The sequence below is a fragment of the Apium graveolens genome, chromosome 2, assembly GCF_009905375.1.
Source record: "Apium graveolens cultivar Ventura chromosome 2, ASM990537v1, whole genome shotgun sequence".
NCBI lineage: Eukaryota > Viridiplantae > Streptophyta > Magnoliopsida > Apiales > Apiaceae > Apium > Apium graveolens.
In genome coordinates this window covers 42,128,054-42,146,858 of record NC_133648.1, presented here as the reverse complement: position 1 = coordinate 42,146,858, position 18,805 = coordinate 42,128,054, and positions in this window count along the sequence as shown.

Below are 18,805 nucleotides of genomic sequence, written 5' to 3'. Positions count from 1 at the left end.
GATAGGTCATTTATGGAGTTCACACTGGAATGAAGGCTTTTATTTATAATATTTAAATTCTTACTAACAGAATTATCGAATTTCATCAGTAGCTATTTTCTTAGCCTTGTTTACTGCATCACGGATCACGTATTTGACTTCTCTTCATTGACCGACATCTCTTTTCCCAGGGTTCACATGCGGACTTCATCAGTGTAATATCCGGGATATATCGTGTAATTATTTTTGCTAATAAATAATTATTATATGTGTTCAGTATCTATTCTGTGTATTATTTGTTAAGTTTTAAATGTGTTTGGATGTTTAAAAATAATATTAATTGAGTATTTTAATTTTTATATGTCCAAAATAAAATATAGATAATTGTCATATCTTCCTAATAATTTTTATGTTGATTTATGATTTTATAAGAAATATATGGATTCTATAAAATCTTTTTCCGAGTATTTAAAAATTATTTTATAAAATCAGGAACCACCGGCGTCATCCGTTTTTACGTTTTTATAACCCGAAACTCTTCCGAGAACTCCTTCCTAACCCAATTGCAATATTCCGAACATTTTCCATGTTTCGACTTTTTCGATCCAGAGTACGGTTTGTCCTGTGCGGGTTCCGACGCAACATTTTCGATACATTATTCGTTTCGGTAAATCAATAAAACTCGTATTTTTGATAAACGGGATCTTTTTATTAAACTATCACAATTATCACCTCGTAATACGTGTAACCAGGCGCTGAGACCAAGACCGCAGTACAAATTGTACCGGTTTGGATAATTATCCCGAAAACCGGTACCGTTTGGATCAGTTTTTATAAATAAACGTACCATATTGTATCTGGAACGATCCAACGGGATACTAATTTTCCGTAATTATAAATAGCCTTTACTGTATTTTACTCCGTACCAAAAATCATTTGCAGACAGTAATTAAATAATTTTCCAGAGAAAATTTATATATTCATAAACTTTTCTAGAAAATCAAACCAACAATCGGAGGTGTTACCGGAATCCGTTTGGAAAGCTCGAGTACTCAAAATGAAGGTCTTGAGGTGTACTATCAAAATCTGTGTTCCATATCACTGCAGAATCAAAGGTTTATTTTCTGGAAATTTATTTATTTTCGAATTATTTTAATTAAAAATATAAATTTTTGTTCGGATGATTGTTTGGATGATTTGATGCTTTCATGTTGTAGAGCTTATTTCCTGATGATTTTCATATGTCATATGACTGATTTGGAGTTCAATAACATGTTAAAAATTGAGTTTAATCTTCGAATTTTAAAATTAGGGTTTATAACCCGTATGAATGTTTTTAATTGAATTTGGGGGTTTCTTATTTCGGGATATATAGAAGTTGTGGTATAGTGGGTTGTGTTCCTTGTGAAATTTGCAATCTATTCATATAAGTCTTGCTAATTGACGAGGTCTGTAGAGGAGGGAGTTATGATTTTAAAGTTACGTCCAGTTCGCCGGAAACCGGCGAACTTCCCGGCCATTTTCCGGCCAACTCAGTGATTGTTAGTATGAATTGATGGCATGGTTGTGTTCCTGGTGTTGTGTAGATGTGATCTGGAGGTGGTGGAGGCCTGAGCATCCCTGGATCGATTTCTCCGGCGAAATAGGGTGTTTTCCGGCGACCCCCCTGTTAAATTACAGTTTAGTACCTGGACCTTTGGGGACGATGCAGTTTGGTCCCTGAAGTTTCCAGAGTTTGCAAGAATAGGATTCCTGTTTTAAAATTATTTAAAAATCATATTTTCTATTTATTTTAATTATAAAAATTCATTTTTAATTTCTGAAAATTCCAAAAATTATTATTTTAATTCCAAAAATTATTTTTAATTCAAAAATAAATCTGAATTAATTAGTTAATTAATTTCAGTTAATATTTAATTAATTAATTGGTCAATTAATTCGACAATTAATTGATTAATTAATTTAATTAATTAATAATTAATTAATTGATTTAATTAATTATTAATTGATTAATTGATTTAATTAATTATTAATTGATTAATTGATTTAATTAATTATTAATTGATTAATTGATTTAATTAATTATTAATTGATTAATTGATTTAATTAATTATTAATTTATTTTAATTAATTATTTAATTAGATTTAATTATTTAAAAATGATTTAAAAATTCCAAAAAATATTTTCGAGCTTTAAAATACTATTTTAAATTGTTTTCCAGACTCGATAATTATTATAAAATTGTTTTGAAGCCAGATTTGGCCAACCGAACCCTGTTTATTATTTTAAAATTGATCCAATGACCTGTTTTAATGCTGAAAAAATGTTTTAAAAATCATTTTAAATACCCGAAAGCCTGTTTATGACCCGAGACTTCTTTATAAATGATATATCATTGATTGTTTAATGTGTTATGTGCTATATGTGACTTGTTGGTTAACTGTCGGTCTATATGTTCGGTATTTACTTGTTTATAGCATAACTTTCAATTCGTTAATCGGACTTGGGTGAAACGAAGGGTAGATAGAAGTATGTTTTGAATAGAATCGTATAAGTTAAATATTGATAGATGCTTATGATATGTGAGCAGAAGAGGCAAGGCGTAGGAAAGGGAGACAAATAGTCGAGGAGTAGACGGTTGTGATTGAAAGTTAGAGAAGTATAGCAAACTAATACTAGGCAAGTGTTCTGAACTTTCTCGAGATATATTGTAGTTGATTGATAATCCTGTTTTATATTGCAAGTGCTTTGAAGCACTGAACCCTAAACCCTGATTCCAGTTATTTATCTTGAGCCATAAACTTGATTCTTTCTAAACCATTGATTGTTATATACCCAAATATGAATCACAAATATACGATACTACTCCACAAATACATACAAACTAAATACTAAACACTGAACCGAATTACTTACATATTCTAATCATTGTAACTTATGCTTTGAAAGACCAAATCCTTGAAACCTTGAAACATTGATTCCTTTGTTATCCAATTCTTTCATTACCTAATAGACAAAGCTTTGAAATTGCTATATTGATCCTTTGTGAAGGTTGAAACCATTTCATTATCGAACATCCAATGTTGTTTATGATTCTGTTTATTGCTTTACATTGTTTATTCTGTTATTATGTTAAGATTGGATTGTTTTATAAAATTGTGGACCAGATTCGTGGTCAGACCATATAAATGGTCAAGTTAGGCCAATGTGTGCCTTGGATCCAGTAGTTAGAGCAGTGTTGTGTGCTTTGCTCGGGGTTAGTGCGTGACTGATCAGCAGCCTAACCTTGGTTTTTAAAATAAAAATATAATATCCAATTATAAATCATAATCCATTGTTCACTTGATATCATAACCCTTTTTACTTGATGATCATTATTCTCAGTTTTGTCATTGTGACTTGCTGAGCTAGTTAGCTCATTTGTGCGATGTTGTTTATGTTCTTTTTCAGTTAAGAAGAAACCAGTTGGTAGCGAGGATCTCCAGTCCAGTGCGAGAGCTAGGGTTTAGGTTGATCGAGTTAAGCTAGTAGGCATCTTTTGGAATAATTTATGTTTGTTAAAGTTTGTAATAATGTTTAATACTCAGTTCTGAGTTTGGATAGTTGGGATTTGAACGGTTTGTAATATAAGTAGGTGTGTTTGTCTTGTGTGCATACTTTAACCTGTTGTGGTCCGTGGTAGTTGGTAAGTAGGGTCACTGCATATTATTACTATCTTTATTATTGTTATAAGCAGGTTATAAATAAGGTGTGTGTGTGTGGACCCCAAACTTCTGACCCGGGTTTGGAGGGCGTCACAGGTTTGGTATCGGAGCTACAGGTTATAAGTCACTGACACAAGCCTAGGTTGACGGGAATGGGTAGAGGGTTAGGATTAGAAGTAAGAAATAGAAAAAATAGAACTTTGAGAGGTTAAGTGCTACGGTATAACATGTATTAGTATGATTCGCATCGTGGTTCGAGATTCTTATATTGCGATATGATTTCAGATAGCAGCGATGGCCGACTCTTTCATCCCCGTATCAGTTGATCACTCAGAGCCTTCAGTTGGAGTACCGTCTTCAGATCCACATCCTACTGTTCCACCAACATTGGCTATTTTACCTCCACCTATGTTGTAGCCCGTACCACTGCAGGCCATTCCACCCCCAGGCATAAGGCCACCTATCAAAGGACCCCCACCAGCTGATTCAGATTCCACTAAGCATTCAGTTGCAGGTGCCCCATTCCAGTCTACTTTACACCCAGTTCCTTATTACCGGTATGAGGCTCTTCTATTGGAGCGTGATTCCTTGTTGGCCCAGATCCGAGAGCTACAACATATCATCAGGACTACAAATGTTGATCGTAGTGTGAGGGAGCTTCGAGAGGAGATCCATTTGACACGAAGGGTTCTTGAGGCGAGGCTACATGGAGCTACACTACCTGGAAGTGGCCCTGATGCACTGATGGGATGGCCTACTGAGGTGATGGAGGACTTGGAGAGGCTGGGAGGACCAGAGTTTCCTTGGAGTTGAGTCAGAGATCCAGAGATGGAGATGCTGATCAGAGCTGTTATGGTTGTGTAGTATGTACAATAGTGTGTAGTATGTATCAGTAGACTTCTGAGTTGTATTTATAGACTAGATCTGCTAACTAGTGAGTAGGTTATTATACCCCTTTTGCTTTTACTTCCGAAGCGTCTTCACGCTTGTACTACCTAAAACTTTTAATCTATATATATCAGTACCTTTTCCTTTCCAGTATTGTCATTTACCTTACTGCACCTGTTTTACTTTACCTTATTTTTTGCACCAGTTATACCCCCGTGATACCATATACCCTGTTCCCTTAAATATTTATATCCTGTAAAGAAGCATGCAATTTACTTAGTTCAACAGTTACAACTGTTTTCAAAAAGAGATATTTCTGTTTTACAAAACTTTTCCTTTATGCAAAGGATTTGATTTAAAAGCTAAATAAGTTGTTTAATTCTTTACAGAAAATGCCTCCCAGAAGAAATACCCGCACCAACACCCAGAATGAAGAAACCAACAATAATAACAATAATAACCAAGATGATACAAACCAGAATGTGAACCCAGGACCCATAGACCCAGCAATAGCCCAGATTCTCCAAATCTTGGTTACACTACCTGTGACACGAAGGGTTCTTGAGGCGAGGCTACATGGAGCTACACTACCTGGAAGTGGTCCTGATGCACTGATGAGATGGCCTACTGAGGTGATGGAGGACTTGGAGAGGTTGGGAGGACCAGAGTTTCCTTGGAGTTGAGTCAGAGATCCAGAGATGGAGATGCTGATCAGAGCTGTTATGGTTGTGTAGAATGTTCAATAGTGTGTAGTATGTATCAGTAGAGTTTTGAGTTGTATTTATAGACTAGATCTGCTGACTAGTGAGTAGGTTATTGTACCCCTTTTGCTTTTACTTCCGAAGCGTCTTTACGCGTGTACTACCTAAAACTTTTGATCTATATATATCAGTACTTTTTCCTTTCCAGTATTGTCATTTACCTTATTGCACCTGTTTTACTTTACCTTATTTATTGCACCAGTTATACCCCTGTGATACCATATACCCTGTTCCCTTAAATGTTTATATCCTGTAAAGAAGCATGCAATTTACTTAGTTCAACAGTTACAACTGTTTTCAAAAAGAGATATTTCTGTTTTACAAAACTTTTCTTTTATGCAAAGGATTTGATTTAAAAGCTAAATAAGTTGTTTAATTCTTTACAGAAAATGCCTCCCAGAAGAAATACCCGCACCAATACCCAGAATGAAGAAACCAACAACAATAACAATAATAACCAAGATGATACAAACCAGAATGTGAACCCAGGACCCATAGACCCAGCAATAGCCCAGATTCTCCAAATCTTGGCCCATCAAACAGTTCACCTTGCACAACAACAACAAAGACAGACCAATCCCCAGGTAACTTTCAAAACTTTTCAGGCAGTAAACCCACCAGAATTCAAGGGTTCCTTAGAACCGATCGAAGCAAATGTTGGGTTAAAGGAAATAGAGAAGTCATTTACCTTAGTGAAAGTGAAGGAAGAACATAAGGTTGAGTTTGCGAGTTATTACTTGAAGAATGAGGCCACCTATTGGTGGGAGACTGTGAAGACATTGGAAGGAACAGATGTTATTACTTGGGAGAGGTTCAAGGAATTGTTTTTAGAAAAGTATTTTCCCCAGTTTATTCAGGATCATATGGAACTAAAGTTTCCAGAGTTAAAGCAAGGAAATATGTTGGTGGCGGATTATGAAAGTAAGTTTGAAGAGTTGTCAAGGTATGATCGTCATATGTGGATACTGACAGGAAGAAGGCTAAGAGATTCCAGCAAGGTCTGAAGCCATGGATCAGAGGGAAGTAGCCATTTTTGAATTGGATACCTATGTAGGAGTTGTACAGAAGGCCATGATTGCAGAGACAGAGAGCGAGATGTCCCAGAAGGAGAAGGAAAGTAAGAAGAGGAAGTTTGAAGGGAATGAAGGTCAGTCACAACCAGGGAAGTTTCCAAATTTTAAAAAAAGCAAGTTTCAGCCAGGGAGAAATTTTAATTTCAAGAGACAAAATGCAGGCAATGGAGGTCAGGGCAACCGTCCAGTTAATGTGAATCAACCGAATCAGTTGAGATTAACTTTTCCAGATTGTCAGGTATGTGGGAAGAAATATGGAGGAGTCTGTAACAAGTTGAATGTGGTTTATTTCAAGTGTAATCAGAAAGGGCACTATTCGAGGGAGTGCCGAAATCAGCCAGCGAGAGAACCAGCAAACAAGGATCAGCCTATCCGGAATCCAGCAGTGAAGGTTCCAGTCATTGGATTTACGTGCTTTAAATGTATGAAGCCAGGACACTTAGCCAGGGATTGCAAGATACCAGCCCCAGTTAGTAATGCATTGAGAATTATGGGATCTACCCCCGCAGTGAATGAGACTTCAAGGGCTAGGGTTTTTGATATGTCTATGAAAGAAGCTATCCAGGATACTGATGTCGTGGCAGGTACGCTTAATGTGAATTCTTTATGTGCCAAAGTTTAATAGATTCGAGAGAAACTCGATCATTTGTTTAACAAGATTTTGTTAGTAAGTTAAATTGTCCAGCTGAGTATCTAAATGAAATAATGACTGTGGAATTAGAAAATCAAGAATGTGTATCTGTTAATCAAGTTTGTGGGAATTATGAGATTGAGATTGCTGGTAGTAAGTTTTGTGTAGATTTGATACCATTTAAGTTAGGAGAATTTGACCTTATCTTAGGCATGGATTGGTTATCTAAGCACGAAGGCCAGATAGATTGTCGAATTAAAAAGGTAATGGTGAAGACACCAGATGAAAGGATAGTAACGTTCAAGAGCCAGAAGCAAGCAAAGAAGTTCTTAACAATGATTCAAGCCAAGAAGTTACTACGGCAAGGATGCGAGTATTTCGTTGTATATGTGATTGACAAAAGTCAGGAGCCAGCAAAACTTGAAGATATTCCAGTAGCGAATGAATTTCCAGACATGTTTCCCGATGAGTTACTAGGACTTCCTCCAGACAGAGAAATTGAGTTTGCAATCGACTTAGCACCTGGAACGGAACCAGTATCCAAGGCCCCGTATAGAATGGCGCCCGTTGAGATGTAGGAGCTAGCAAAGCAATTGCAAGAGTTGTTAGAGAAAGGAGTAATCAGACCCAGTGTATCTCCGTGGGGTGCACCGGTATTATTTGTCAAGAAGAAGGATGGAAGCATGAGACTGTGCATCGACTATCGGGAGCTCAACAAGCTTACAATCAAGAACAAGTATCCGTTACCCAGAACTGATGATTTATTTGACCAATTGAAGGGAGCCAAGTGCTTCTCCAAGATCAACTTAAGATTGGGATATTATCAACTAAAGATTAAGCCAGAAGATATACCAAAGACAACTTTCAAGACGAGGTATGGACATTATGAATTTTTAGTGATGTCTTTTGGATTGATCAATGCCCCGACATCGTTTATGGATCTGATGAACAGAATTTTCAAGGAATATTTGGACAAGGTCGTTATTGTGTTTATAGACGATATTTTGATTTATTCAAAGACGGAAGAGGATCACGCGGAACATTTGAAAACAGCTTTGGAGATTTTAAGGAAAAAGAAGTTATATGCTAAATTCTCGAAGTATGAGTTTTGGCTACAGGAAGTTCAGTTCTTAGGACACATAGTCAGTAATGAAGGGATCAAAGTGGACCCGGCAAAGATCGAGGCAATTACGAATTGGGAGAGACCGAGAACACCCACTGAGGTAAGAAGTTTCTTGGGATTGGCAGGATATTATCGACGATTCGTTCAGAATTTCTCAAGGATTGTAACACCATTGACAAAGCTTACACGGAAGAATGAAAAGTTTATATGGAATAATAAATGCGAAGAAAGTTTTCAGGAATTGAAGCAAAGATTAATCACGACACCTGTTTTGTCACTTCCAGATAATCAAGGGAATTTCGTAATCTATAGCGATGCTTCTCATAAAGGACTCGTATGTGTTCTGATGCAGCACGATAAGGTGATTGCGTATGTGTTGAGACAACTGAAACCACACGAACAGAAATATCCTACTCATGATTTGGAGCTAGCAGCCATAGTTTTCGCTTTGAAAATTTGGAGACATTATCTATATGGAAAAAAGTGTGAGATTTACACGGATCATAAAAGCTTGAAGTACATATTCACACAAAAGGAGCTTAATATGAGACAGAGGAGATGGTTGGAATTGATCAAGGATTACGACTGTACAATTAACTATCATCCCGGTAAAGCAAACATTGTAGCAGACGCGTTGAGTCGGAAGGAAAAGTTAAATGTGTTATTAGTACCCGAAGAAATATATAAGGAATTTCAGAAATTGGAATTGGAGATTAGAGTTTGCAAGCCTGATGAAGCAAAAGTGTATAGTATGACTTTCCAGTCGGAGTTGTTAGAAAAGATAAAGAAGTGTCAGGAAGAAGTAATGGATCAGGACATAAATCGTTTGATAGGTGAAGAATTGTGCACGCAAAAGGACGATCAAGGTATTATTAGGTTTTCTTCTAGAATTTGGATTCCACCAGTGACGGAGTTAAAAATGAAATTCTACAGGAAGCTCATAGTTCAAGGTATTCAATCCATCCAGGGAGTACCAAGATGTACAGAAATTTAAGAGAAAATTTTTGGTGGCCAGATATGAAGAGGGAAATTGCGGAATGGGTTAACAGATGTTATACATGTCAGAGAGTTAAAGCAGAGCATCAGAGACCAAGTGGATTGTTACAGCCATTGGAGATTCCAGAGTGGAAGTGGGAACATATTGCCATGGATTTCATAGTTAGATTACCAAGGACAAAAGCCAATCAGGATGCCATCTGGGTTATAGTGGATAGATTTACCAAGTCAGCTCATTTTATGCCTATAAATGAAAGATTTTCACTCGACAAGTTGGTCCATATGTACCTGAAGGAAATTGTAGTTCGTCATGGAGTTCCTGTGTCTATTATATCTGATCGAGATCCAAGATTTAATTCAAGATTTTAAAATAGTTTTCAAGAATGTTTGGGAACGAGACTAAATATGAGTACGGCTTACCATCCACAGACGGACGGCCAGAGTGAAAGAACGATCCAGAAAATCGAAGACATGCTACGTGTCTGTTCTATTGATTTCAAAAGAAGTTAGGACGAGCATTTACCCCTCATAGAATTTGCTTACAACAATAGTTATCATGCCAGTATTGGGATGCCACCCTATGAAGCTCTTTATGGACGCAAATGTAGATCTCCAGTGTATTGGGATGAAACAGGAGAACGCAAAATACTTGGACCTGAATTAGTGTAGCAGACAAAGGAAGTTGTTGAAGTTATCCAGAAGAGATTGATAGGAGCATAAGACCGTTAAAGGAAATATGCAGATCAATCAAGGAAAGATATAGAATTCGAAGAAGGAAGCTTAGTATTACTGAAAGTATCACCATGGAAGGGATTAACGAGATTTGGAAAGAAAGGAAAACTGAGCCCAAGATACGTTGGATCTTTTGAGATTTTAAAATGCGTCGGCAAAGTAGCTTACGAGTTGGCGTTACCTCCGCACATGGAGCACATTCATAATGTTTTTCATGTATCGATTCTTAAGAATTATAATCCAGGCTCTAGGCATGTAATAGAATATGAGTCAATAGAGCTTCAGGTAGACCTGTCATATGTAGAGAGTCCGATAGAAATTCTAGAGGAAAGAGAGAAAGTATTAAGAAATAAAGTGGTAAAGCAAGTAAGAGTATTGTGGAGAAACCCAAAGGTTGAAGAGTCAACCTGGGAGTTAGAAAGTGATATGAGAGCAAAGTACCCTAATTTGTTTTCTTAGGAGATTTTAAATTATTATATGTGTTCAGTATCTATTCTTTGAATTATTTGTTAAGTGTTAAATGTGTTTGGATGTTTAAAAATAATATTAATTGAGTATTTTAATTTTTATATGTCCAAAATAAAATATAGATAATTGTCATATCTTCCTAATTATTTTTATGTTGATTTATGATTTTATAAGAAATATATGGATTTTATAAAATCTTTTTCCGAATATTTAATCTTTCAAGTCTATTGCACAGACCCTCATCATAGCTTCTAGCGTTATAGCTTTTGCTTCTTAATTCCTACTCTTTTCTAGTTCGTAATCGATACTACCTTCCGTACCTAATATTATACTGGTTATACTTTTGCTCGTTAGCGTTCTATGACCTTTTAATAACCGCGTCAACCTTAGTATCATGAACGTGTTAGATTCGAAATACCACCGCACTGATACTACTCCTTTCTAGCTGCTTCTATCTTCGAAAGCTTGATCCATCGTATAGAAGTAAAAGAATTTATTGAGAGATCACTATGATCATGACCACTTGTTACATCGCATGGTCAGTACAAAAGGTGGTCAGCCCTTAGTACTTGACAAGCAATTAAACAACATGTGGTATCCTACTAGGCTTCTATTACACAAATAGATAGTCATTCGGCAATACCTCCCCTTCTGGAAGGGTTGTTCTTCTCAGCTTATACGAAATGAAAATGAATACAAAAGAATGAATTGAAGAGAATTGTATAAAAAATACTGCCATAAAATATCTGGCTTGGAATCTACCTCTGAACTATAGAGGTTTGTCATAGGAGAACAAAACATATATGTATATATATCAATATTAAGTATTATAGCATCGCATTTTGCATGCCTAAATATTTTTGCTATTCCGTCAATCATTCTATGGACCCATGTTCTTGCTCGAGCTTATACACAATCACCTTTGAAACTCCCTCGACATTGAAAATCGAATCTGGGATTTCATTCTAGATATCATCGTTACTAGAATTCTATGCTTGCACCGCAACCTTACTCGTATAGTAATACGACTCTCTATTGATAAGAAGAAATAAATATTCAATAAATATTCAATAGGTAGATAATCGACTTAATTAGTCTATCAATGATAACTTATACATCAACACGACCCGATTAGTGGTACTCAATCTCAACATCCATTACAATACAACACTCACGGTTGTTATCGTCTCATTATTCAAGGAATCGTTGATGTATTACTATAGTCCACCGCTCACCTATTGTGGTCATTCATTTTCCTTGGACTTTTAATAGCTAATCGTACGGAGTCCATACCTGCCGTATCAAAATCTTCTAAGGAGGTAACATAATCACCATTTGTGATCCATGAAGGACTTCTCCTGACTTGACGTTTGTAAGACTCAAAGAACATAAAATTACAGAAGAGATTCAATCCAAGCAACGATAGCAGGTTAATACCATCAATAATCATATGCCTATATTAGGATACATGAAGCTCAAAGGTTTATTTAGTCCTTTTATAACATGGTCCTCACTTATCTCAAGATAGGACCTTTTAAGATAGGTATCCCGCTCACACCGATTAACATGAATTAAACCTTTACCAAACTACTATTGCGGTTAAGTGTCGCACAATCATCAGAAGGAATGTCAATCTTTCACACCATAATACAACCTTCACGAATTTAACCATCATCACTGTATTCCTCTAGCACGAGCGCCTATAATTGTCCTCTTACACTTAAGGGGTCGGCCACCTCTTTGGCCTTTCATGATAGTAATATTTCCTTACAATCAATGTCATTTTAACCACCTTCAACTAAATTTTCTACCTCATTTCAAATCACTGCTGATGTGAAAATGCTTTTCTTAAGTCCTGGTGAGAAAAAAAATATCACCATTGTAATAACCCCAATTTTTGGAATTTTTGAAACCCTGATGAATAGTAATTTTTGCTGATGATGCTGATTAAGGAAAATTATCAGACCACACTATATAGAAGTACTCTTATGGAAATTCTAAGATCGTATTAGTATTCCATAAAGTAAATAAGTGTATGTAAAGATCGTCAGAATCCAAATTCGAACACTTTGATTTTTCCCGAAAATCCACCAGATACCGAAAGAATTGAGTATAGGGTAACATGATTAAAAGGACTTAAATTCAAGGATTATAAGAGAGGATCATAAAAGGAATATAAAATGTTAAGAAAGGTTTAGGGGAACCCAAGTAATAACATCCTGGATATGATCCCTCGAACGATAAACGTGAACGAAAGTTAAGCGAACCGTATAACAGATAAGCGGTCATTAGCCACGTAATTAAGGGTTAATCAAAGAGGTTAGTGGATGATGATGTCATCACACCAACAAGAAGAATACAAGTGTAACAAGATGACCTAAGCTTGATGACATAAGCATGACAAGTGGGAAGGATTGGTTGGTTGATTGTGAGCCACACATTTTTCACCATGGTAAATTCCATGTAACCAAGCTAAACACCACACAATCATCAAAACACAAATCAAGAAGCTATTTCTTCTTCTTCTCCTTCATTGCCTCGGCTTTTCTTCTTTAAACAAGAAGGAAAATTTCAAAACTCAAGCTTCACTCCATCATAAATCAAGAAGTTAGTCTCTATAGCTCCTATATTTCATAACTAAGAAGAGCAAGTAGTTTGAGTGCTTGAATCCAAGGTTTGCTAGCTCAAATAAATCATTTTAGTTTAGGGTGAATAGTAACTTTGAAGAACAAACTTTTGATTCTTGATTTTATTTGTAAGGTCAAGGTAGCTTAAGCATAGATCAAGGCTTCCATGGACATTCCAATGATCTTTCATTGATTAAAAGCTTCAAGAAAGTATAAAAAACTTCAAACCCTAAGCTTTAATTTGAATGTTTAGGAGTGGTTTTGATTTTTATAGTATATGAGAAGCATTATGCTTGTGTGTTTCAAGTTTGGTTGGGTTTGTAGTGATTTGGATGATTGAATCTTGTTTATAGGTAATAAAACTTAAGTATAGTTAGTAGTTCATGTTTAGGGTTGAATGAATTGGAAAATATTGAGATGTTGGCACTGATGTGGTAAGGTTTGGATGAGGGTTGGTTGTATTGTTGATTGTGAGTTGGATTGTGGTTGTTTGGAATGGTTTAAAACTTTGGTAATCGTGTAAACATAGTCGTCATAATGCCCGATTTACCTTAGACTGTTTTAGTTCTTAACTTCAGCACCCGTGAACTCAATGTAAGATTCTCACCATTGCCATGTTTAGATAGTTCATGTTACGAGCTTCGTTTTGATATGTGGTTCGCTTAAATCCGATGTACGGTTTAGGAGAAATGATCGTTTTAAGTAACGGCATTTCGCGAACGAACCATTACCCCTCGCCTTACTTTGAAACCTTGTTTAAGGCCCTTAAATGACTAATTGGAGTATGAAACAATTATGTAAAGTGGATTAGGCAGTTGATAGAGTACTCGCGAAAGAATCACCTTAAAATTCTTAATGGTTAATTTATTAAAAATGGTGGAGCCGAGGGTACTCGAATGACTTATGTGATTTGTTAAGCGTAGGAGTGACCATAAGCGAACGTTAGGGTTCAATTGGTTAAAGTCTAGTTTCTTAAGCGACCGGGGTTTAGTTCCGACTTATGTTGTTGTTCATAGGTGATCGGACCCACTCTAAGCTTAAGTCTATCCGGGAACACTCAGGCAAGTTTTCTACCCGTTATACTGTTGTTGTGATGTATATATGTGTATGCATTATCTTGTGATAAGTGCATGATTGTTATTAGCAAAGTCTTGCGATATATTGGAGCGTGTGATATGATATATATATATGCATGCCTGTTTTGTAATCTTGATATTCTATTATCAATTCAAATGCTTATAAACTGCATAATACCTATGCTAGAGATAAGCAGTAGTTGCGTATACCCTTAGTATAGGGGACCCGAAGGTGAACATTTTTCTAAACCGGGAGTCGATGTTCCCGAGTATAATATATATATTATTATATATATATAGATATAGTTTTCAAAACTATTAATCAAATAAGGTTTATTTGATAACTTTATTTTATTTAATGAATATTATTTTGAATATTCATTCGAGGACTTATGACAGTTTATTTTATTTAATTATATTATTTTGAATATTCATTCGAGGACTTATGACTCCGCTTATATTATTAAATAATATTATTTATTTTATTAAAGAATAATGTTTCGATAATCAAACTTATTTTTGATCATTCAAATAAAGATCGTACTTTCGTATAAGTATATCTTTGGTTATTTATTATTCATTTCAAGTATGAGTTATTAAAAATTTCTACTTCAATTATTTTTATAGAGATTATCCTTTATGGGAATATTATTTAAATAATAATATTCAAATATTCTCCAACATATCGGGACTGATTTAATTTATTAAATCAGCATTATTCCAAACATTCTTTAAAATGTTTTCCAGTCTTCAAACTAATTTTTAAAAGTTAGAGCGGATCCCAAAACTCATTTTTTTGATTTAAGATCTTCCTTTCGAAGGAGATTTAAATACTCGCTCAAAACCTGAGGGATCCGGCTCTGTGGTGTATTTCATATTCACAACAAGGTTGCTGTTTTGAGAAAACATTTTCATTACTTGCCCAACGTTCGGGAAGTAAGTCCATCTATTTGAGTCGGCATAAGCAACATGGGCTCAGTGGGCGTCCATGAAAGTGTAAGTGGCTCAGTGGGAGTTCATCAATGCGTAAGTGGCTGAGTGGCAGTCCAGCATAGGTCCTAATGCGGCCAGGGTGATGACCAGTGGAGAATTCGTCCATCTACTAGTAGAAAATGTTACTTATTGGTATCTTTGCCTGATTAGCAAGATATCAGGTTTATGCCAAGGTTTTCTCCTTTCCAAATTCATTGGATATTGCAACTCTGTTTATAATTTTCATAATAGAGGTTTTCAAGGAGTGTATGAAATGTATATATATTGGTGTATATATATATCGGGACTTAATGAAGTATCTCGTAACTTCATTATTTATAATGATATTTCAAAGATTGAATCTATTCAAGTCTTATCTTATAGTCTCATCTATGTGATGAACTTTTGAAACTAATTATACCTTGAACGGTGGTAGTTCAAGTAGTATTCGGAAAAGATATAAGTATATTGGAGTATCTCGTAACTTCATCTTTTCAACTTATATCTAGTCAATGATTATCTTATGCATGACAATGATTTTTAGAAAAACGTTGAGACAAGGTTAGATAAATGAGATCACCTTGCAACGATATTTTTATACAGTTATAAACTGGAACTCTGTCTATATTATGCATGGAAAAGGATTTCAAACACTTTCAAAAGTATATATATATATATATATAATGAATATTTGGCGACTTGGTCGCGTTAAGATATCAACTTGGTTCATTTCTTCTTGACCAAGACTTTAATGAGTACTATGAGAATGCTCATATATTGTAAATTATTATACATATTATTTCGGTGGGCTTGTTGCTCACCCTTGCTTTCTTCTTTCATCACACAACAACAGATAGACAAGATGAACAAGACCAAGCTCCTAATTCATGAGCGGATAGGAAACGTTCCACAGTTTCCTGTAGGCGTTGATGCCGTTGTGGCTGAGGTAGGAACTACCAATATGCTAGGCTTTCAACTTTTGATGTACTAGACTTATGTATATTATGAATTGTAATAATGGCAAAGAATATGTAAATTTATTCAGAAACCCTTTTGAGGTGTAATGACTTATAATTGTGGAATAAAATGACTTGTGTTATTTTTGGTATTCATCTCTGAGACTATAACTTGTGGTGTGTGTGTGTATATTGTGGGGTCACAGTACGCAATAGTTGGTTGACTGTCAAGATTAAGTATTGATAAGGGAAATGGAACTCGTGACAACCCGAATCCCCGACCCCGGATTTGGGGGTGTTACAGAAATGATATCAGAGCTAAGCGTTATAAACCTCCGAGACGATGCGTCGCTAAAATAATAAGTTCACTAAGATAATAAGAACTATTTCCAAGTTTATAGTCGGAATACCTAACGTAGTACTGACAATTAAAACCCTTATGAGAACCCTTATAAATATCATGATAGTAACAGAGATCATTATCGTATAAGGTAGCGGGGCTCCGAACCCTGAAGTTCAAGAGCAATAAAACGATGACGTTTTACTACATATTGGGGATCAGATTTTGGATCCAATGGAGCACCCTAATGAGGGACCATATGATGTTCATATTAAGGATGTAGCGGTTGAGGATGTTATTACAGAAGGGATTGTTGTTGAAGAGGATTATGTGGAGGATCCTGACAAGAATGAAGAAAGGACCGATGAGGAATTGATGACCTTGGTCAGGACGACTACTAGAGGTAGGATTGGCCGATAACTACCGTAGGTTCATTCAAGTTTGCAAAGATAGCAGCCCCTTTAACGCGGCTTACTTGTAAAACTGAGAAGTTCAAATGCACAGAGAAATGCGAGAAAAGCTTTCAAGAACTGAAGCAAAGATTAGTGACGGCCCCTATATTGGCGTTGCCGGATGGAAAAGGAGATTTTGTGATTTATAGTGATGCTTCGCACAAGGGATTAGGGTACGTGCTTATGCAACACGGTAAGGTAATCATGTACGCGTCAAGACAATTAAGGGAATATAAAATTCGATATTCCCCCCATGATCTTGAGCTCACGGCAATAGTTTTACCCTAAAGATTGGAGGCGCTACTTGTATGGAGAGAAGTGCGAGGTTTAGGCAAACCCCAAGAGCTCAATTATATTTTTACGCAGAAAGAGCTCAACATGCGCCAGAGGAGGTGGTTAGAGCTAATCAAGGATTATGATTATGAGATTATTTATCAGCCAGGTAAAGCCAATGTGGTGGCTGACGCCCTTGGTAGAAAGGAGAGACTCAAAATGATAATGTCTTCAGGAGAGTAGATAAAAGATTTCAAGAAAATGGAAATAGAAGTGAAGGTAACCGGAGCTGGTATTGAAAGGTTGTTTGAGATTGTAATGGAGCCTGAATTATGGGAAAAGATCATTTTGTGCCAAGAAAAAGTGATGAATGAAGGCAGAGAGCCAATGACTATAGAAAAGATTAATACCGAGAAAGATGATAAAGGAATAACGAGGTATTCCTACAGAATTTGGGTTCCAAACGTTTAAGAGCTTAAGGACTGGATCTTAGATGAAATCCATAGTTCGAGGAATAAGATTTAGGGCAAACCCTGAATGTGATAGTCAGGGCGGTCGCCATCAAGAAAGAAGGAACCCATAATATAATGAAGTGGAAAACAAGGATTTTAACATATAAGATAACCCCAATTATGGGAGAAGGATGAAACATTTCATACTGAGAAAACAGAAGTCGAGCAAGATAAGGAGAACTAGGATGGTACTCCTATGGGGCAATTCATGGACCTACCTAAACAAAACTTATACTTTTATCCCCAACCACCACCCTGAGGAAATAATGCGTTGAGAAATTCTTTCAGGACCTTTAGTCGCTAAGCTCTCAGAGTTCCAAGGAACAAGCTGACCTAGTCGAGACAAGAGCCTAGCTAAAGGAAAGAGAGGAATCATTTAAGATTTTATATGATCGGTGAAGCGCAAAAGACTGTTTTTGCCACTTACCTTCCTAAGAGAGAGCATGTAACACCCCCAAATCCGGGGTTAGGGATTCGGGTTGTCACGAGTTCCATTTTCCTTAATAACACCCAATCTAAATAAACAATCAACTACTCCGTACTGTGACCCCACAATAAACACACACACCACAAGTTATAGTCTCAGAGATGAATATCCAAAAATAACACGAGTCATTTTATTCCATAATTATATGCCATTACACCTTAAAAGGGTTTCTGAATAAATTTACATTTCTTTGCCATTATTACAATTCATAAAGATACGTAAGTCTGGTACATCAAAAGTTGAAAGCCTAGCCTATTGGTAGTTCCTACCTCAGCTACAGCGACATCAACGCCTATAGGAAACTGCGGAACGTTTCCTATCCGCTCGCGAATTGGGAGCTTGGTCCTGTTTATCTTGTCTATCTGATGTTGTGTGATGAAAGAAGAAAGCAAGGGTAAGCAACAAGCCCACCGAAATAGTATGTATAATAATTAACAATATATGAGCATTCTAATAGTACTCATGAAAGTCTTGGTCAAGAAGAAATGAACCAAGTTTGTTATTTTAATGCGACGAAGTCGCAAAATATTCAGTATATATATATATATATTACAAAAATCTTTGAAATCCTCTAACATGTATAATATACACAGAGTTCCAGTTTATAACTGTATAAAAATATCGTTGCAAGGTGATCTCAAATATCTAACCTTGTCTCAACGTTTTTGTGAAAATCTTTGTCATGCATAAGATAATCATTAACCAGATATAAGTTGAAAAGATGAAGTTACAAGATACTCCAATATACTTATAT